General features: G+C 40.9%; 1 long non-coding RNA gene across 1 annotated transcript; it reads right to left on the bottom strand.

The window, feature by feature from the left end:
• Positions 1 to 18: 18 nt before the first annotated feature.
• LOC144456817 (uncharacterized) lies at positions 19 to 12859 on the bottom strand. The gene is made up of 4 exons (XR_013485943.1): positions 12794 to 12859; positions 11095 to 11180; positions 10097 to 10188; positions 19 to 643 (listed from the first exon to the last, which is right to left on the bottom strand). It is a non-coding gene; the product is annotated as an uncharacterized LOC144456817 (long non-coding RNA).
• Positions 12860 to 21539: the final 8680 nt, after the last annotated feature.

Genomic DNA, 21539 nt, shown 5'->3' with positions numbered 1-21539 from the left:
TAGTTGATCAGTCAGCCATTGACAACTTGCATCATTTATTCAGTGCTATATTAAACAAAATTTAAATGAAAATTACAAAAAGTTCAAGACCCTATTTTGGAATACAAGGGTTGTTGACTTATAATTTCCATTCTCTGTAGAACAAGAACAGGTCATTCCTTTGTTGACATGCATAACATACATCACGTTTTCTGTTCTGCTGATGCTATAAATTCAGTAGCAATTCTCCAACCACATCAGTTATAAGCATAAAGTATATCATAAAACATTAAATTCTAACAACGGAAGGCTTAAACAAGATGGCTGCTGGTACAGTAATGTTGCTTCCTTTGATATGACAATTGTGCATCTGTCTCCCTCCCCCTCAGATGATTATCTTCAGCATAGAATTAAGCACTCTTATCAACTTAATGGCCAACTGTAATTCCAGAAGACTAATGATGAAACACACCACCCCTCTCCTGATAGCGAGGTGAAGGACTTCAGAGTGTGCAGGGTTAGACAAATATTTGGACACAGCCAAGCTGGAAATGTGTTTTGATTAACTGTACATATCTGTAGCAAGGTTTGTTTTTCTTTAGTTCTTGGTAGTGGTGATGGGGAAGAGTTAGGGCAGGAAGATGAGAAGGCAGATTTGTGCTGACTGAAAAAACAGAGAATTAAAAAAATTAAAAGACAGTGGGAACAGAGATTTTCCTGAGATAAGAGAAGTGGGAAGCATGCTATATTTGGAGTTAGGACTACATATCTATATCTATATAGGACTATATTTGGAGTTCAGAACCCTACTTGGCTACTTAATGATTTTTCTAGGGATGGAAAAAGAGAGGCAAGTACATTTTATGTTACTTTACACTGGCAATCTGTGAGTACTTATTCTAAGCTATGTGTAAAGTGTCATTTTATGCTTGGAACCTTTTGAAGAATTGAGCACAATAAAGGAAAAACGAAAAACTGAAAAAAAAATGAAGGTTCTAAAGGCAAGATGCAAAAGAAGAGGGCAGGATCAAATGTTCCCTTAGTTTATCACTTTCTTGAAATGCCAATAAAATATTTCAATTTATTGTAGGGGAAGGAAACAAGTATTACGTATGTACTATGTGCCATTCACTGTGCTAAGCATTTTATGAGTATCTCATTTGAGCCTCACAATAACCCTGGGAGGTAGATATTATCCCCATTTTACAGTTGAAGAAACTGAGGCAGACAGGTTAACAGGTCACAGAGTTAGTAAATATGTGAGGCTGGGTTTGAACTCAGATGTTCCTGACTCCAGGCCCAGCAACTCTATCCACTGGATCGACTAGCTGCCTCTAAGTATCATCAGTTTAGACCTGGAAGGGACTCCAGTTTAGCTCAACTACCTTACTTTGCAAACGAAGAAGACAGCTCAGGGAAAGACACACAGGTAGTAAGCACTGGGGGGCGAGTGGGGTTTTGAGGTCTCTACTTGCTGGCAGGTTAGTGGGAATATTGAAAGAATTCTCCCCTTTTGCCCCTTATCTGCCATCTCATCCTAGGAGGATTGAGGTGGTGAGGCTGAGATGGGAGTGGAAAGTGGCTGGTCATTTGTAGAATCCTGAGTGGGAAAGGACTTTAGAAGTCATCTAGTCCCCTTAATTTTGCAGATGAGAAAACAGGCCAGAGAGTTTGTAACTTGCCCAAAGTCACACAGTAAGTAGCAAAGGCAGGACTTGCCCAGTACTTTTCCTGCCATGCTGGAATTTAACAGAGGGATGGCGAGAAAATATGGCAAGTCAATGAGGATCACTTTGATGTTGAAAGTGTCAAAATACCTGTTTGGTTCATGGAAGTAATTAAATTTCAAGAGAATGTTTAAATAATCTTTGGCAGGAAAAATTGTTTACTAAGACTGGTATGTGATCTGTCAGGGGTTTCAAAGAGCAACAGAAAAACCAAGGTACAGTTAGCTGATATGGAAATATAGTTATCAACAAAGCAGTGACAAAAGTAGGTATTTAATCCTGGCAAGTAGAGAGCTTAAGATTCTTGCTCTGCTGAACTGGTTCTTTGGGGCAGAGATGTTTGGAACAGCACTGAGACTAGTGGCGCTTCAGTGAAAGGAGTCTCCCACCCCAGGAAAACACAACTCTTCTTTGCAGGGGTCTTTGTTCTAATTTGGCAGGTTTTCTGCCTCCCTTTCTCATTCCACAGTCAGACATTCATACTCTTCTGTCTCCCATTTTGTTTCTCCCTCATCTGTATCCTTTTCTACTCCCAGGTTTCATCCACAATCTCTCAAAACCTATGGGGAAGCATTAGTTAGGAGGTGAGAGAAGAGAGCAGTTGATGGAAGGAATAAAGGGGAAGGCCCCTTACAAAAACAAACATAGCCATGTTTCTAGAATTGTATCTGTTATTTAATAAAGTTTTGGCCAAACCTTTTTGACTCGGCCACTTAGGAGTAATCTTTGCTCCTCTACGTATTAAAAGGCAGGACCCAGTTCTACTGATGCTTCTTTCTACCACTAGAAGATATTGAGGCTTTTTAGGCAGTAATGTGGGAGAAAGAATTTGATATGAAAGGTTGACTTCAGCAACCTTCCATTTAGCCATTCTAAAAGGAAGGGTAGCTAGGTAGTGCAGAGGTTGGACTGCTGGGCCTGAAGTCAGAAAGACTCATCTTCCTGAGTTCAAATCTGACCTCAAGGAAAGCAAGTCACTTAGCCTTGTTTGCCTCAGTTTCCTCATCTGTAAAATGAGCTGGAGAAGGAAATGGCAAATCACTGTAGTATCTTTGCCAAGAAAACCCTACATGGGGTCACAAAGAGTCAGACACAACTGAAAAATGACTGAACAACATGCTAAATGGTAAGATGACCCCACTAGAGTATACCTCCCCTACTCTTTCTGTTGCTTCCATCGGCAAGGAGTAAGACTGAACCAATTTTCTTGATGTGACTAGCTTCTTCCTCTCCTCCCACTCAAACCTTGCAGATGGCTATTGCAAATGCCCTATACTAGGAATATAGATAATGAATGGAAAAATAATCCACGCAGGGAAAATTAATTGTCTGTCAACATTAGGCTGATGAGGTATTTATTTGAACTGGAAAGAGGGCATTGCTGGAAGGGAAAGATGGAATAACAGCTCAAGCTTGTAATATATGGTGCAAGGGAACACCCAACTACATGTGCTCTAAACATGGTACAGTAAAACCAGCACCACAAAGTTAAAAGTAACTGCTGTGTGCAGACTGTTGTTAGGCTCAGGAGAATATACAAAGTTTAGATAAAACACAGTCCCTTCCCATCATGTGGTTTAGAGTTTAATATGAGGTAGGGTACCAGTTCAGCTGTAAATCATAATGCTATATAAGTGCATCTGAATTACAAAGTATGAGGTCCAAGAAGAGAAGTTGTTATTGAAAGGGGTGAGAGGCAAGGTGGTCTATAGAGAAGGCCTTTCAGTTGGGCTTTAAAGAAATCAACAGGTAAAGGGGGTAGCATGGGCATTTCAGGCACAAGGCAAAATCTAAGCAAAAGCTTGGAATCAGGAAAATATGGGGCATTCGGGTGCAGTGCATATTTAGAGTACTGAAATTAGTCTAGGGAGGCCAAAATGTGTAGTGGAGAGTAAGATAACACTGAAAAGATAGAAAGGGTCTTGAATCCCCGAGAAGACAAATTGTGGAGGTTCTTAAGTGCCAGGGAGAGAATTCTCAGTGCCTAGCGAAGTGCCAGGCATGTAATAGAAGCTTAATGAATGTTTGTTGACTAAGAGGAATTTGAACTTTATTCTATAGACAGTAGGTAGCCACTAAAGATTTCTGATCACAGGAATGTGACTAGGTCATATGAATGAGAAAGATTATTTTGGCAGTGGTATGGAAATTCATAGGACCATAGATCTCAGATATCATCTAGTTCAACATCCTCATTTTATAAATGAAGAAACTGAGGCCCAGGGAGATTAAGTGACCTGTTCGTGGTCACACAGGAAACAATAAGACATATATTGTTTTAAGGATTTCCAAGGAACTTGTGCATATGCTATCCCATTTGGTAGGTAATAAGACTGAGTTGAACCAGTTTTTCTGACTCTAGTGCTGGTGCTTCTTCCACTGTATCAATTGGAAGGAGGGCCAGGTAGTTAGTGCAGTGGATAGAGTGCTGGGCCTAGAGTCAGAAAGACCCATCTTCCTGAGTTCAAATCTGGCCTAAGATACTTAATAGTTGTGTGAACCTGGGCAAATCCCTCAGTTTGTTCATCTATAAATAAGCTGGAGAAGGAAATGGAAAGACATTCCAGTACCTTTACCAAGAAAACCTCAGATGGAGTCACAAAGAGTCAGATATGGCTGAAAAAACAACTGAACATCAACAACAATTGGAAGGGGGAAAGAGTAGAGGTAAGAAACTATATTGAGGGGCAGCTAGGTGGTGCAGTGGATAGAGCACCGGCTCTGAAATCAGGAGGACCTGAGTTCAAATCTAGTATCAGACCAAACACTTGACACTTACTAGCTGTGTGACCCTGGGCAAGTCACTTAACCCTAACTGCCTAAAAAGAAAAAAGAAAGAAATTATATTGAAATAGTAGAGGTGGGTGATAACGATGATTTATACTAGGGTCCTACCAGTAAAAATAGAGAGAAGGGGTCAGAGAAAAGATTGTAATAGTGACAATAATTGGACAGGCTAGACAAGGAAGAGGGGGAAAGATAATGAGCTCAGTTTGGGACATTCTGAGCTTAAGGAGCCAATGGGGCATTCAGGTGGAGATGCAGGTCTGGAGCTTACCAGAGAGGTCAGGACTGGAGAGATCTGAATAGAAGTGCTAGTTAAAATCACAGGAGTAAATGAGATTGCCAAAGGAGGGATTATAGAGAGGAAGGCCCCGGATAGACCCTTGGGAACACATATATAAAAGAATCAGGAAGAGAGTGAGGAATCAACAAAGGAACCAGAGAAGCAAACAGAAAGGAGAACCAGGAAAGTGCAGTGTCTATGAAACTAATGGAGAGGAGAGCATCTCTAGAGTAGGACAGTCTAATCAGTGTCAGAAGCTGCAGAGTTCAAGGTCATTGGTGACTTGAAAGAGCAGTCTCAACTGGTAGCAGCAGAGAAGCCCGTGAAGAGCTAGTGGTAATGGCAAAACTGAGGTTACAGGGATACAGATAGCTTTTTCGAGAAATATTCCAGTGAAATAGATGGGATGGCAGTTGGATGGGATAAATACATCAAAGGAAGGCTTTTTGAGGAATGGGGAAATGGCCATGTTTGTAGGTAGGTGTGGAGGCAGAAGAAAGAGATTAAAGACAGAAGGAGCAAGGTCTTTAAGAAAGGAAATAAGCATTTATCAAGTACCTACTACATGCCAGGCACTTCACTAAGCCCTTTACAAATATATCTTATTTGAGCCTCTCAACAACCCTGGGGAGTAGGTGCTATTATTATTTCCACTTTACATTTAGGGCAACTCAGGCAGATAAGTGACTTGCCCAGGATCACATAGGTAGTAAACGTTGGAGGCCAAATTTGAACTCAGGTCTTCCTGACTCTCAGTTCAATGTTTTATCCACTGTACTACTCACTGCTTCTCAATAAAATTCAAAGCTGTTCAGAAGACTGAATTGATCCTATATCATTTTCTTTCTTTCTTTCTTTCTTTCTTTCTTTCTTTCTTTCTTTCTTTCTTTCTTTCTTTCTTTCTTTCTTTCTTTCTTTTTTAAAGGCAATTGGGGTTAAGTGACTTGCCCAGGTTCACACAGCTATTGAGTGCCAAGTGTCTCGTCTGAGGCCGGATTTGAACTCAAGTCCTCCTGACTCCAGGGCCAGTACTCTACCCATTGCACCATCTAGCTGCCCCCTATCATTTTCTTACTGATTTTATTTACAAGTAATTGATTTTGTCCTATAACTGCTCTTGTCTTGTAATTGCTTAAATCATGGCTCTCTGTCTCTGATTTTAGTTCAGAGATTCAGCAGGCCTGTAACAATTTAAAAAACCCAACTCTCTTTCTAATCACAGATCAATATATTCTTGCCTCAAGGAATTTAGCTGACTTTGGGGGATGTGTGTGAACACAAGGGAGTCAAGACTAATATCTTTATAGCACCAAGCTATCCTTCAAGGATATCTGGTTTAATTATCTTGTACCAGGACTCTCAGAAGAGGAGAGGGTTGTTGCTAGCCCCTATTACCAAACTTCCAACCAATCATGTTATTCCCTGCACTTCAGTTCTATAACCAATCATGTTGTTCCCAATCCCATGAGGTCATCTACCTTGTTCTGTTCTCTATTCTGTATTCCCTAAAACCTATAAAAGAGGAATTGTCCTTTTGTTTGGGGCCTTTGGCATAAATGGTGGCAAGCCATTGATTCTTTATTGACAGGCACCATGCCCCTGTTAATAAATGTTATCTTGCTTGGAGAATTGCCTCAGCTTATCTTCTTGTTAAATTTCAACCAGAGACTATCAAACCAAGACTATGTGCTTGTAATTCAAACAGTCCCCTCTACCAGTCACTCTACTCATGCTGCATATGGAGTCATACAACCTGAGTTCAAATCCCACCTCTGCCACTTATTACCTGTGTGACCTTGAGCAAGTTTCCTCATATGTAAAATGAAGAGTTTGGTCTACATAACCTTTAATGTCACTTCCAGCTCAAGATTTATGATGTTAGAATTGCTCCCCAACCTTGTCCCCACCATTGCACTAAATCATTTGAAAATGGATTCAAAGAAGGCTGTGCAAAGTGTAAACAATTATAATCATCTGATAGAGTAATGTTATCATTCCTTTTGGATTGATTCAAATCACAGAATGCTATAGCCTTGATCCAGAGATCATCTGGTTCAATCTTTTCCTTTCACAGATGAAGAAAGCAAAGCTCACAGAGTTGAAGCAATTTGTCCAAGGTCATATGAAGTCCTAACAAACTCAGGTTATCTGAATCCAAGTCCAGTGTTCTTTCCACCACCTTATATACCTTGCTTATAAAAATGTCATTGCAGAACTAGAGAGCTCTAGTTTTCCAGACCACAACTCATCTCCAACAAAGACATTATCATTCATTTGTTTTAATGCCTTTAATTAACAATAACACCTTTCTCCAAGAATTTCCAAGTACTTCACCAAGTATTTCACTGAGGTAGGCAAAACACTGTCTCTTTTGTTTGTTTGTTTGTTTGTTTTGCTTTTAGGCAATTGGGGTTAAGTGACTTGCCCAGGGTCACACAGCTAGTAAGTGTCAAGTGTTTGGTCTGAGGCCGGATTGAACTCAGGTCCTCCTGACTTCAGGGCCGGTGCTCTATCCACTGTGCCACCTAGCTGCCCCCCACCTCTCTTTTATAGATGGGGAAGTTGGGGTATAGAAATGGGAGATGTGATGACCAGTTTAAAGTTGTACAGTAGCAGAGGTAAAGCTACATTTCAATCTAACAAACATTTATTAAGTGTTTATTGTATGAACAACAATAATATATTAGGCACTGGAGAGATAAAGTTTAGATAAGACAGAATCTCTGTTCTCATGCAACTTATAATCTAGGATGGAATAAGACACATAAACAAATATTTGTAATATAAAATAATACATGTTAACTACATCAGAGAGGAAGAAACAAAAGGTGAAGTGTTTGAATTGGAGCTTAAAGGGTGAATAGGAATTCATCAGGCAAAAAGAGCATTCTAAAAACAGAACAGTAAAAGCAAAGGCCAAGAAATAAGAAAAGTTTCAGATGTATGTAAGTGGCGATAAGTCTCCCTATTTGGCAGAAGTAGAGAGTGTATGACAGGGAATAGAATGTGATAGTCTGGAAGATTTAGCTGGCTCCAGACTTAAAAGCTTTGAATGCCACGCCGGAGAGTTTAAACTTTATTCAGCAGGCAACAGAGTCACTAAATATTTATGAACAGAAGTGAGATATAAATATATATGTACACATATATAAGATTATTCCTGCTATATGTGTATATATGTATGTATGTATGTACATACATACACTCACATATATATACCTACACACACATATAAATATTTGATTATTCCTGCAGTGTTATAAAGGATGAATCAGATGGGGAAGGAAGAAGAGTAGAGGGAGAGAATATCTGTTAGGAGGCTATTGCAAGAGTAAAGTTAAGTGGTAAAGAGGATTTGTGTTGGGATGATGGTTAAGGGAGAACAGAGAAGAGGGTACAAGTATGAAAGACAGAGAAGGAGAACTGATAGATCTGATAGGTTAGTGAATATGAGGAATGGGGGGGCATCAAACATAACACAAAGGCTACACTAAGTGTCATAAATGATACTTAGTACTTTCTCCCTCAGACTTTTGTTTGTTCTGTTACAGGACATATTCTTACTACTTCAGCTTTGGAATAGGGTGGGATTGCCAAGCCTTCTGAAGTCTTGAATTGTTTCATTTACACTCACTTTATCACTCTCAGAATCATCTATTGTGTTCCCTTCCTCAGCGTCCTCATATCCCTGGTTTTCTATGCTGGAATTGTTTCTGCACAGTAAGATCCTGCTTCATTTGAGATTTCAGTAAATGAAACCATGGCCTGGGAATTCAGCAGGGCCCTCATCTCCTTGCAGAAAGCACAAGGCTAAGGCACAGGAACTTGCTTCTCCAGGAGTTTTTCTGGAGGCTTTTAAATTTGGTCCAACATTGCTCTGTTGTCCGGAGAAAGCCATATCCTTGAAGTTGCTCAGCCACAGCTCATAAACCTGGCTGTTCTGGGGGCAAGTCCACAGTTTTTCATGAAGCTGGGATTTACTGAGCATTGTAAGTAGAGCCTTTGTTTCCTCATAGCCCCAGTGCCCACCTGCAACCATTCTATCTTCTAAGCCCTCAGACTCCTTGTCTCCGCAGTTTTGTCCTTCTCTTTTTGTGGGTTTCTCATTAGTTGTACTTGGTTCTCACTTATGTTGGAGTTTCTCTGGCTCGCCCTCTCCTTGGAGTCCTGGAGATCTGATATCTAGTTGTCTTCCCATCGCTCTAGCCTAGAGAGGCCCACTGGGATTGAAAATGGGAAGTCCTACACGTGAAGAAGTAGAGAAGGTACACCATGGCTGGACACAAAGTTTCTTTAATATCAGATTACCCCCAGGAATCTCCCTGAGAAAGATGAGATCAGAAAGAAAAGTACTTAGGGGAGTTATTTGGGAAGGTGAGGTGTTACTCAGGAATGAGAAGACATAATTTATGAATGGCAAAGGAACAGTCCACTTGTGAAACCACTGAGCCCAGAGAATTATGAGAGGAGACATTTCCCTAGGTACAAGAACAGGAATGTTTTGATTCTGAAACTTAAAAAAAAAAATTCTCATTCCCTTAAAAAAAAAACCAGAGGAAGAAGATAATTAAGTTTCTGAATCTCCTTTGCCAAAGGAGTTAGGGAAGAATCAGTTTCTATCTCTGTGTGTGTGTGTGTGTGTGTGTGTGTGTGTGTGTGTGGCTTTGACATCTATCAGGAAAATGAGTACTTACCTACTGAGACCACATTTCTGTGCTCCTCCTGCATGACACCCCTGTAAAGGGTTATCTGAGCAGAGTTCAAATGCTATCACTCTTCCTGGGAGGGAACATGGTTACATCCTACATATGACTGGTTTCTGTAACAATTCTGGAACCTGCTGCTACTGAGAAAATAGCAGTATTCTCTCTTGGGGTGAAGGGCAGAAAAAAGACCACAAAGATTAAATCAGGGCACAAAAAGAGATGAGAGCAAGAGTCTTCTCTGTGGATAGAGGTAAACAAAATGCAGGTGCTAACTATAAGGGACTTATCCTTTTAAATCTTTTAAATCCAAAATGATTTTCATTGGCATCCCTTCTTTTAGGGGGTTACACCTCTCCTCAAGTGGAAGGAAGCTAGGCCTCATGAGAAGGAAGAAGTGAGCCATAAAGGTTGTACAGGGAGAGAAAGTTCTAACACTAGAGCTTAGGCAAACTTTGAGGGTGTTATTCCCAATGATGATCCTAGCCTCACTGTGGACTGTTAGGGAAAATTATTTTGATAGAGAAGAAGAACCTAAGGTTTTAGAAGGTCCTAGAATTAAATTCAAATGCCTAAACCGTTAATATCAATAACGACAGAGGGAACCAGAAATAATGCACCTGGGACGCTTCTGGAAGGAATACTGTTGCCATCTGCTGGTCTTCTAGGTTCTCCTTTTGATAAAGAGCAGGATGCTGGAATACTGGCCTTGCTGAAGAAGGAGAAAGTATTAGAGTGACAAACCTCATCTTTCTGTAGTCTAAAAGAGATTAACTGCCAACTTATATTCTTTCTTGTCAAAATTTGCTCAATTCTATCTTGATTTTTCTGGCTCCAAATCTTTATTACTGGATAGAAACCCCAAATACAGCAGGAAAATCATCAATATCCAGCCCTGTGGCTACTGAAAACACTAAGCCTGATTCACCTTCTCCAATCAGATGGTCCTCTCTATTCCCTCCCTACTCAGTGAATTCAGTAGGATTTGGGCACAGCCACTATTTGCACACTCATTATCATCTTCCATTATTATTTACTAAGTACTAGCAAGCGCTTTCTCTCTCTCTCTCTCTCTCTCTCTCTCTCTCTCTCTCTCTCTCTCTCTCTCTCTCTCTCTCTCTCTCTCGATAAATGAGCCGACAGGTCACGGTAAGCTTATGCAGTCTGACACAAAGAAGATATAGGAAAAGACTCCAGAGGTCTCATTTCATATACAAAATACCATAAACGCCTCATTCACTATTCCAAAGGCTTGTGGAGATTATAATTGTCCAATAAAATTGTCCAATTGTCCAATAAAAAAGACCGAGGCAGAGATCTGAGCCAATGGCACTTTTATTAAAGGGTCCATGGCCCCTCTAATGAAGTGGACCTCAGATCTTCCTTATGATCTGAGATGTCCTTGGTCCCCAGGACCTTGATTTTATAGGATTTGATACCCGAATATGCAAAAGAGGCATAGTAAAATACAGAAGCTCATTGGTTGATAGATCTTGCTCTTGAGAGCCAAAAATAATACATCAGTTGCGGGGGGGAGGGGGGAATATGTCACAGGTTGAGTGAAGTACAGGACATGTCAACTGACTAAGTGGTCATAAGACAGTCACAAGATGGTTACCTGCTCATGTTGGAAAAGAGAGAGTGGTCTGGAGGTACAAAAATAAGTTGGGAGACTTTCCAAAGATTCAAGGCATCCCATCCATGCTGGGTTTGGACATGGAATTAGAGTAAAACAGGATAAAGATATCTTTGTCAGCATTCTTGTGGTTATGCAAATGAGTTTCATTAACTGGTAAACAAATAGTGAACACTACAGTAAAGTCTGAGGCCCATTATAAAGGCCTACTATAAGAACCTATCTTATCTAATTATCCCTATGTGATTTATGTAAAATATCATGCTGATTAATACTGATTGGAATAGAGTAGGGGCCAAATGAATCATTTCTCACAGACTTTTGTTTTCCCTACATGATTCTTATAACAACACCAACAATAATAATGGCATTTATATAATACTTTATGGTTTCTCATTTAATCTTCATGAGAACCCTGCGAGGTGAGGGGCTATTAGCCCAGTTTTACAGATGAGGAAACTGAGACACAGAGAGGTTAAGTGACATACCCAAGGTTACACAGCCACCCTAGTTTCACCCCCCACGCACTCATCAAAGAGAAAAATAATACCCCACTCTTACTCAAATGCCCTGTCCTTATCAATCAAGTCTAGAACGGTAAATACCATTTCTCTACCTATTTCTTTTGCTTTGCCAGAACTGGGCACAAGAAGTAGAGGAATGGAGAAGGAAATATTGGGATCACTGATCAATTGACAAATAATCATTTCCTTTCGAAAATGAGAGGGTGGGAACAGACGGACTCTAAGGCTCTTCCCTTACCTGACACTCCTATGTTCTAAGCTTTAGAGGTCTCTCTTTTACAGATGGAAAAGCTGACTCAGAGATATTAGGTAATAAGGCCAGGATCCCACAGCTACTAAGTAATGATGATGGAGGAGTAGTGTCCCTTCTGATTCCAAAGCCAAGCGATCTTTGCACACTGCACCAAGCTACATGAAGGTTAGCTGTGGGGGTGGGGGGGAGTTCTAACTTTCTTCTCCAGGCTCATGTCCTAAGGTCCCTCCTGACAGTGCCTTGTCCTGAGGTCCCTTCCCAGAACTGATATTCTATGTTATACTTATTGAGCACTGTAGGGGACACAAAATAAACCTAAGGCATTAACAGTCCCCGACAAAGAACAAATAGGTCCAACTTCCCAGGCTCCAGGAAGACGGTCTCTCTGGGGAGGAAGCAGGATACAACGTGGGGAGAGCACCGGAGTCAGGACAAATCCGACTCTGTCTCTGTATCTGTAAGATGGGGCGCGTTTGAGGGAGAGTGGTTCTTCTCTATCTGTAACATGAACAGGGAACCCAACTCCCGCTAAAGCCAAGAAGAGGTTGGGAAGTTTGGTGTTTCGGCTCACTGAGACCTCTCCTTCCTCCCCCAGCCCCGTCTGGGGAGTCTGCGCACACCTGGGCTCCTCAGAAAGCCGGTGACGACACACTAAGGCCCCGCCCCGCTCGGATGCAGGCTCCGCCCAGCCCCACCCCGGGACTGAACGCTCACTTCGTTAGAATTCAAAACCGGAAGCTGACACGCTGCAGGGCAAGCTAGGACTCCGAGAGCGCATGCGTCAGGGCCCAGCCTAGGCAGACTAGGGGAACCCCTCCGCACCCTGTGCTATAAATAGATTGTAAACGCCCAATGAATGAGGAGGGCTCTCGACCTATCACCGAACACACTGATTTCTGCTCACCGCCCGTCGCTGCCGCAGCGCCTTGTCTCTAGCGCCCCCTCTTGGTGCTGTGAGGAAAGCCAGTGCTGGTGCTGGCGCGGGGTGGGGTGAGGTGGGGTGAGGGTGGGGCGTGTGCTGACAGCTCTGCAGTGACCTATTGCTCCTTTCGCATTTCTAAAAACTCTCAGTACGTCACAACTAAGCCCATCGCCCCGCACTGTGGGTCGCGGGGTGTGAGAGAGGAGAGGCTCACTTTTTGGAGTCAAGAGATGGGGAGGGCTGTGAAAGGAAGGGGAACAGGGACAGTGGAAAGGGAGGACAGAGCAGGATGGGCTTGAGAAGGCTAGGGCTGGCTGCGATTTCTCTGCTGGTCCCCGGGGGTCCTTCCTGTGTTGTGGATTGAAGCAGGGGCAGGGGTATGCATCCCGAAGGGTGCCCCGGGGTAGAATCCTCACAGTTCCTTGCCTGTTCCACCTTTGGGCCATCACCTCAGGACTTCTGTGGCCTTCAAAGCCTTCTTATTTGGAGAGCTTTTCCTAAGAGAAGCCCTTTCTTCGTCCAGCACTGTGTTCTCCTGACTAGACATCGCAGTGTCTAAGCAACCACTCTTGGCCCCGGATCTGACCTCTGGGGCCCTCTCCCTGAGACCCTTAGTTAGAAGGAATGATCAGGGATCCTTTTGGCACCATAGCCTAATCCCCCCTTAGCTCCTACTTTCACATTCTTCATTTGTCAAAAGTATGTAGGAAAATACCGAGAGAAGGCAATCATGTAACTAGGAAGCCTCTTTACAGAAAGTTTCCCTTCCCAAGATATGCAAAGGATGGATTCAAATTTATAAGAACAAGAACCATTCTCCAACAGATAAATGGTCAAAGGATATGTATAAGTAGTTCTCAAAAAAAAAACAAAAAAGCTATCAACAACCATATGAAAGTGCTCAAAATCACTTATAATAAGAGAAATACAAATTAACACAACTCCGAGGTTCTACCTCACACCCATTAAATAGGCAAAAATGACAGAAAAGGAAAATAACAATTGTTGGAGAGTCTCAGAGAGGACCAGAACACTGATATGCTGATGATGAACTGTGAAATGGTCCAGCTATTGTGGAAAGCAATTTGAAACTATAACCCCAAAGTCGTGAAACTGTACGCACCATTTGATTCAGCAGAAGTACTACTAGACTCATACCCTAAATTGATAAGACAGAAAGGATCCAAATGCACAAAAATATTTATTCCAATTTTTTTTGTTGTAGCAAAGAACCGGAAATAAAGTAGGTACCCATCCATTGAGGAATGACTGAATAAAGTATAGAATTTGAATGCAAATGCGCCGCAGGAATTGATGAAAAGGATGGATTCAGAGAAACCTGGGGAAATTTGTATGAACTGATACTGAGTGAAGTAAGCAGAACCAGGAGAATAGTTTTTGTATTGTCTACAACATTGTAAAGGAACACTACTTTGAAAGATTTCAGGACTCTCATGAATGCTCTAACTGGTCGGTCACCACTTCAGAAGGCTGATGAAGAAACATGATTCCCACCTCTTGGCAGAAAGGTAATACATGATGGTATAGAATGAGACTTATTTTGAGACATGGCCAATATAATATGAATTTATTTTATTTGACCACACATTTACTAAAATGGTGGGCTTTTCTTGGGGAGGGTAGAATGTTGTGGGGGCAGAATGGGAGTAAAAGTGATGGTATAGCATATGCTCTGGGATTCATGCTTCCCCATCTTACTCACAGTGGCAAGTCAGGTTCACAAAAGACCCCTGCTATGTCTCCCACTAGGGTGCTGAGAGTTGTGTAATTTGTTTCTCCCTTACTGCTTATAAGAATTTCTCTTTGCTACTAAAGTTCTGAATGTTGATGACTATATTTCTAGTTGTTTTAAGCTTGGGGCTTCTCTCTGATGAAAGTCTATGGATGTACTTTAATTTCTGGACTATTTATGTGTTTTATTGTAATATGATATTTGGAATCTTTGTTTATTCATATTTTAATGATCCTTAGACTGTTGTGTACATTGTAGAACTAACTCCTCTGGCTCTGTTGCTCTGATTTGGAGAGTTTTAAATCTTCTAGTTGTACAGTTTTGCACATTTATTTTCTTACTTTATGTCTGCATTTTTGTCTTCCATGTGGATTGTTCCTATGAGTTTTATTAAGATTTTTTAATTAAGATTTTTTACTGAATCAAGATGTTAATTCTCAAGCTTCTCTTTTTGTTATTTAAATTGTTTTATATACATTTACATTAAAGTACTGCCCTTCTATAGGGAGCAATTTGGTATTAAAGGGGAAGAATAAAAGAGTGTTGCATAAAGAAAAAAATTAAATCAACAAAGGATATAAGTGGGTAAGGTATTATGTCTTTTAGGATGAATAGTTTAGAAAAGGAAAAGAACTTTTGTTTAATAAAAACTACTGAAATCTGAGTATAAAGAAACATGGTTTTCAGATGGGATGCAAGCAAAAAAAAACTCACCTCAAACTGTGGCATAAAGGCTTAAATCACCTTGTACCAGATGTAGGGTGATGCCTCTTTTGTAGGTGAATAATTTTATGGTTTACAGGGGCAGAGAAAGTATCTTTATTTATTTTTTTAAAGATTGATAATGTGAGTAGAAAAACAATTTTCACAGACATAGACTGTGGAGGAGGACCACTTTGAGAACTGGTAAATGACCCCGAGCAGCCCATACTCCCTGAAGCTAAAAGGAAAACCAAAAAGGAATAGAGCTCACAGACATATGAAATGAAGAAACAGGCAGCAGAAGAGATAGCATACTGCTTCTATAAACTCAATGACATATACGGGTCACCCAAAGCTTCATATTTCACATATTTCCACTTCTTTATGTTTTTTTTCTTTTTTTCTTTTTAGGCAATTGGGGTTAAGTGACTTGCCCAGAGCCACATAGCTAGTTTGTATCAAGTGTTTGGTCTGAGGCTGGATTTGAACTCAGGTCCTCCTGACTTCAGGGCCAGTGCTCTATGCACTGTACCACCTAACTGCCCCTATTTCCAGTACTTTCAAGTTGGAACTTACATACTTGGATCAGTTGACTAAGGAGAAGGAGGCCTTCAGCCTCTATGTCCTTCCAGTAACAACAAGAGGGGAAAGGACTCGCTTACCTCCCCTTCTCCACCACGTATTGGCAGGTCAGAAACCTGATCACAGTAGTCATGGCCCTTGGTTGTTTCAGCAGTCCTTGATATGTTGCCAGAGGAAAGTGTAGGATAAAGTGAGTCATACAACATACCCTAACTTTCCAGCCATGCCTGAAGTGTTTTGCGTACTGTATATGTGTGACTCTGAACTGCTGGAGAGAATGGGTGTGATATGACACAGGAGGGGCAGAAGAAGCTCCTCAACCTGTCCCTGATTCACAACTTGCCTCCCTGGAAACTCTGAATAATTTCTCTTTGAGTGAGGTTAGGGTCTCTCTCTTGTTAGAGCTAAGTTCTTATCTCCTTCCCATCTAAAGCGTTCATTCACTCTGTATATTATCTACTATAGTCTAATATGTAGAAGTTCTCTGATTTCTCTGCTATTTATTTGCTTGGATGAATGGGTATATTTACTATCCACTATTTGTGATGGTCTTTTGTATAACCTGTATTTGGTGGGAAGGGGCCAAGCCAGTGAATATAAATGAAAGGCAAACTATCTCCTTTAACAGATCAACTGGCAAGGGAATTTATTTTTTTCTTGAGGGGTGGTGGTGTTTTGAATCAAAATGAATTAAATTATCACTATTTAGGGGAGCAGACAGATATGATTCTAGTTTAATATCCCCCTCAAAGAGTAGGGAAAACAGAGCAGCCAGACTCTTCTACTCCCACCAAAGCAGGAATGATAGTCTCCATTAGAGAGGGGTGGACAAGATTCCAGAGGTAGAAGCTGCCTTCCATGAGCTGCATTTAGACAATCCGAGTGGATAGACATAACCTATGTGGCAGCACGTGCCTTACGGAATGGTGGCACTAGCAGGGATCTTAGGAGGCACTTGGTACAGTGAAAAGAGCATTGGCTTTGAATGTTCTTGCTGAGGCAAGAGATAACTTCAGAAGATGAAACAGAATAATAGCAAAATTCCTAGTAAAACCTGTTGGGAGCAATGGGAACTCCAGAAGGAAAAGTTGGCAACAGCTAAGAGCAGCACCAAGACTCAGCTTACCTTACATACTCAGCATATGTAATCTGTGGCCCTTGTACCCTACACTTTGGATAACATAGATTTTATTCAGTCTTGGGGACTTCTCAAAAAATATAATATTTTCTTGACTTGTTTTTCTCCTACCCAGAACTCTCTCTGGTAAATATCCAAATATAGCTCAAATATATCATACATATAAGTTTCTACAGGTGTGGATAAAAGGGTCCCAGGCTCCTATTCAGTCACTCAAGGTAATGATACATTTATTGGATATAGAACCACCTTTATTTCACCTGACATAAAACACATGAAGGACTTGCAAGAAATAGCCCATAAGCGATTAATACAATTCTCCAACTTTGGCCCAGTATCTTATGTGGTCCCTTAGATTCGTGTCACCACATTGTGGTTTGGACTCCCTCTGGAAAGGAAAATGAACTCGGAGGTGCTAGAGGAACCACCCTTTCAGCTGACCAAATAATTCATGGTAATGGCAAAGTCTGGATCTTTAGCACCTCTGTTTTGTGATTTTATCCCCCTTGCTGCTCTTCTGGTTTGGGGGGCTATATCTATCAATCCAAAGCAGCTGGTGCTGCCCAGAAAATCCCTCTTCTCTTGATAGAAGTCTGGATCCTGGATGCTCAAAGTCAGGGTTGCTACTGAGTCAACCCCAAGACTGGCATTGCTTAAGAACTCCCTCTCTTTTTCCAGGAAGTTGGGAATCCTGGAATTCAGGAATTTCCATTGTTTGACCATATATTTTCTAGGGCCTTGTGTTTAACATGTATGAGCTGCTGCTTCTTCAGGGCTGGGTCTAGGCACTCAGAGTCTTGGAACTTGGACTCTTGATGCTTTACCACTGCCCCTGGCTGCTACTGTTTGTGGACTAGAGGTGGAGCATCATTTTTTCTGACAAAAATTCTGACAAAATCTACTCTCAGGTCTCTGATTGGTCTGGATATCTCTGAAAAGTGAAAGAAAAAGAGCCAAAAAGGGCTGACTCCCTTCTTTTAGTAGGTCCAGCTGCAAAGAGGTGACTTTGACCCACAAGAGATGGGGAGCCAACCAACTGTGTGGGACAGAGACCACCTACCCAAATTAAAAACCAGAGTCTTGACAAAAGTTTGCAAAAAGGAGGAATCTCTTTATTGACTTTCTCGAGAAAGGGCACCCCCGTGCTGCCTAAGCTGCCCAAGAGTGCCAGTGCCGTTGTTTAAGGCAAGATTATATAGACCCTAACGCAGCAGCCCACCCTAACCCCCTTTCTGTCGGCTCATTGGCTGAGCCTCAGGTGTACAATCTATTGTGTAAAAACTACCCCAGTAACAGAGAGAACAAAGAGGAATAGAAATTATGTTAGCATGTTCCCCTTTTCAGGGCTTCACAGTTTCAGCAGTCTTTTACCCAAGGTCATATAACTAGCCAAAGGATGAGATAGACAGGATGCTCTTATGGCTTAGGAATTTCTGCTAACACTATCTAAGAATAGGGGAGGGAGAAGGCTAGGGGAGGGGGTCTTGTATTCTGAGGGGTCTTCACTTAGCGTTGGTACACATGTATCACTCAAAAGCAATAATACCAGAACCATTAACAAGAACTAATGAACCTCTGAGGAGGCTTCACTTCTGAGAGATCATCTCTCACAAGTCCCCCTCTCTTTTCTTACAATTTGAAGCCTTCTCACACCGACTAAACCTCAATAACCATCAGGGTGGTCTTGGACTGGCACCCAACTCTGACTCTTCAGAACCATCAGCTTAATTTCTCCTTTCCCTTCTATCTTAACTATACTCTTTCTCCCCTACGTCTTAGATGAACATGCCCTTCACCTCAGTTCAGATGCAGTATGTTCCGTACTCCCAATACTGATATGAGGCAATATTAAGACAGACAGTATAGAATTATAATTAAAACTTTTTCATTTCCCTTTTAGCCAATTGTATCTAATTTCTCAAGTTTCTTAAGTTTCCTTTTTGAACCTTTGTCATTATTTTGTATTCCTCCTTGGTCTTCAGCCCTGTTTTTCTACTTTTTAAAAAATAGCTCCTGATTAACTGAATTCTTTTTAGTTCTACCCGGATGGGATGTATGAAGGCCACAGTGAGGTGGAAATGAGGACGTAGGTGAATGATGATCAGCCTATGAGCAGTGATCGTTTTAAAGTAAAACACTGAGTTAGATAGAAAGTAACAAAAGCCAGTGTTGTAACCTGATCAAAATGTGAATTGGAGAGGCCTTAAAATTAGAATTGAACTTTAAGATTCCACTCAAATGACATTCATGGAATTAATGGAAATCAGAAGAATAATCTGGGAAAAAATAGCAGGAAGACAGAGTAGAGATTAAGAAATGCATCACACATCACCCTCTCTTCACTGGAGAAGTGGAACTATGAGTATGGAATATTGCATATACTTTCACATGTGGCCATTGTGTACGTTGTTTTTGCTTGATTATTTTTCTTTATTACATGGGAAGATTCACAGGGAGAAGAGGAAGGGAGGAATGTTGAGGAGAAAGGTTACATCCAGTAAGGTTAATAAAGCAATTTTTAAGGGGTGGAGGGACAAACTAGACTATAAGGTAGATTTGCAATTGGAATAACAACTATTATTATATAGAATGATGTGATCAAAAGACTTGGTTGAGAAAATAGGGGGAGTGGGGACAGTGTGGAAATACTGAAAAGGGACAGTTTAAGAGAGTGAAATATGTTACTGTCCATCAAACACTATTTGATGGACAGGATGACTCTGATTAGCTAAAAGAAAATGGTTACTTGGCAAACATAGTTCTTGTAGTGTTGAAGAGGGAGCTCATAAGGCTCAATAATAATATTGATAAAATTATACCTAAAACCCCATTGAAAATCCTTTTCTCTGATTCTGTACCATCAAGAAAACTTTTGATTCTGACTTGAGTTGCCTGAAGAGAGAGTATATTGGTTTAATTTTCTTTGGCACTTCCAATTAGATTTGCAAATATACATATTGGCATTGTGGTTTCCACACTAGCATCCTGTTAAGTTGGGTCAGCACATGCCATTGTAATCACTGAATTCCAGGATCTGCAGAAGTGAAGCTCTAGATCAAGGGTGGGGAACCTGCAGCCTTGAGGCCCCCTGTGGCCTCCTACATCTTTAAGTGCAGGGGCTTTTGACTGAATCAAAATTTTACAGAATAAATTTGGATTCAGTCAAAAGGCTGCACTTAAGGATCTAGAAGGCCACAAGTGGCCTCAAAGCCACAGGTTCCCCATCCGTGCTCTAGATGTTGGAGAAGAGGAGAAAGAACCCAAGACCTAAAAGAACAAAAAACAAACAAAACAAACCCAAACAAACTTTTGCTTGCCTTTTCTTTTAGCCTGACATGTGACCTTTTGTCTTATTTGAAGAAGTCACATAAAGGTGTGTGACTCACTAAATAGCCAGATCAGGATAATTTTGTGGCTATAACTTTCAGGTAGGATGACATCAATAAATATGTAGCAAATTCCCTTTTCCATTAGGTTCAGTGGTTTGTTTGGAATGGAGGAGTGAACAATTTTCCCCCTCATTTATCATTAAAAATTACATGAGGCTGAAGGAAAGATTCAATACAAAAGTGAAAGGGAGAAGAGAGAGGCTAGAGAGAGATATGTGGATGAAAAACTGAATAGATAAGTTGACAGATGAAGAGACAGAGATGGATATAAAGATGATATGATTTCAGGCATATAGACAAATATTTTATCTCTGACCAATAGGAATACTTATCCTTGAAATCCATGAAATCCCTCCTCAAAACCTTATGTGGCAGGGAAATAACCCTGTGTGCTCAAAGGCTGTGACAGCAGAACACAAGCTGAGGCAGCTGGATCCTCCCAAGTTTGAAAGGCTTCAAGGGCAGGTTTTTCTGATGCTCTGTATGTCTGTCATCCCAAATCCAGTCTAATTAATTGTAGAGAGGTTCATCACCTGAAGGGTGGCCACTGGGGGATGATTTTTTTCTTAGAAACAGTACTTCAAGAAGACTATCTACTAAAAGAGAGGGAAGGGTGATCTGTGTCCGGAAGTATTGGCCTCTATGAAATAATCATCTTTTTCAATATTGAACCAAATCAAGTAAGATAATGAAGGTGAAAGTACTTTGAAAAGTAAAATAAACAAAACCCAAAAATGTCTATGTTACAATAATAGTAATAGTTAACATTTGTATAGGAATTAAGATTTGCAAAGCTTTTTAAATACATTGTATCTCTGAGATGTGAATAATAATAGCAACAATAATATAAATTGAGATAGAGACAGTAATGGAAATTAGATCTATAGTAGATTCTGAGTCCTATAAGCTTCTGGCCTTATAATCTGTACCCCACTGCATGTTTTTCATCACTAAGTGGAAAATTACCAAATAATACTAATCAGATCCCAACTGCTTAGGGTTCTTGGGAAGGTTTCTAACTTGCTCAAAGGTACCTTATATGGGAATCAGGTTTAGTTATACTAACATAGATCTGATGAGAGATCCAGAGTGACAGAGACAGAAACAGAGGGAGAGAGAGAGAGAGAAAACAGGAAAGATATGGTAGCCCACGCCACCCTTCCC

The sequence above is a fragment of the Phascolarctos cinereus genome, unplaced genomic scaffold (genome assembly GCF_003287225.1).
Source record: "Phascolarctos cinereus isolate Bilbo 61053 unplaced genomic scaffold, phaCin_HiC Scaffold_4;HRSCAF=312, whole genome shotgun sequence".
In the NCBI taxonomy this organism is placed as follows: Eukaryota; Metazoa; Chordata; class Mammalia; order Diprotodontia; family Phascolarctidae; genus Phascolarctos; species Phascolarctos cinereus.
Note: the sequence above shows the minus strand (reverse complement) of the source record. Positions and strands in the feature narration are given on the sequence as shown.